Source organism: Corvus brachyrhynchos, unplaced genomic scaffold (genome assembly GCF_000691975.1).
Source record: "Corvus brachyrhynchos isolate BGI_N302 unplaced genomic scaffold, ASM69197v1 scaffold215, whole genome shotgun sequence".
Taxonomy (NCBI): Eukaryota; Metazoa; Chordata; class Aves; order Passeriformes; family Corvidae; genus Corvus; species Corvus brachyrhynchos.
Window position 1 is genome coordinate 81,751 of NW_008237887.1, and position 1,342 is coordinate 83,092.

Below are 1,342 nucleotides of genomic sequence, written 5' to 3' on the forward strand. Positions count from 1 at the left end.
CGGCGGGACGGAGCGGGCGCCGGCAGAGCGGGCACGGGCTCAGGGAGAGCTCATCCCGGGAAAAGGCGGATCCCGCTGCCGGGATCGATCCATGGGATCGATCCGTGGGATCGATGGAGCATCCGCCCGGAAATCCGGGAGCGCCTGGAGGGCACCGGGGAGCTCGGGAAGGTCGGAGCCTTGGGAAGGCTCCCGTTGCCAAGGGATGATCCCGGGGAAATGTCCCGGGAAAGGTTGGGATCTTCCCTCCTGGAATTCTCTTCCTGCAGTGGGAACCTCTCCCGGCTCACCCAGGCTGGGAATTCTCCCTGCGGATGCACAGAAACCAGGACAGGGATCCACGGGAACCCGGGAATTCCAGGAGGAGAATCCCCAAAAGCCGGGAGATGAATCCCGAAAAACACGGCAGATGAATCCACAAAATCCCAGGGCAATCCACCAAAAAATGGGAGAAGAATCCCCACAAAACTGGGAGCAGAATTCCCAAAATCCCAGGAGGAGAAGGATCCCCAAATCCCAGGAGCAGCTGCGGAGCCCAGGATTCCCGGGACACAGCGAATTCCCGGTTTCTGCGGCGAGGTTGGGAATCCTTGGGAGAAGCAGCGCCGGGATCTGCCCGGATCCGGCTCCTTCCCGCTCTGGATCCCTCTCCCGGTAATCCGGCGGCTCCCAGGGCGGGAATCGCGGCCGATCCCAATTTTATCCCAGGAAAAGCTCAGCTCCCAGCGCCTCCAGAGGAACCCTCGGGGTGGGATTTTCCCAAGGAAAAAGGGGGATTCTTCCCGGAGTTTTTCGCTCAGTGCAGGGCGGGAACATCCCGGGATCCCATGGGATGAGGGAAAAACGGGATGGACCCCAGGAAAAGCGGGAAATCCATGGATGGGGGGATGGGAGAAGATCCTCGGGAATGGGGATCCCCGGGAGCTGCCGGGGGTCCGTGGGAATAAAGAGGGACGGGAAATTCGGGATTGGGGAGAAGCCCGGGATGTGGGGATGGGGAACCATCCCGGGAATGGGGAATGGGAATCATCCCAGGGAATGGGAATCATCCCGGGAATGGGGAACCATCCCGGGAATGGGGAATGGGGAATGGGGAATCATGCCGGGAATGGGGAATGGGAATCATCCCAGGGAATGGGAATCATCCCGGGAATGGGGAATCATCCCGGGAATGGGGAATGGGGAATCATCCCGGGAATGGGGAATCATCCCGGGAATGGGGAATCATCCCGGGAATGGGGAATGGGGAATCATCCCGGGAATGGGGAATCATCCCGGGAATGGGGAATGGGGAATCATCCCGGGAATGGGGAATGGGAACCATCCAGGGATGGGGATTCGC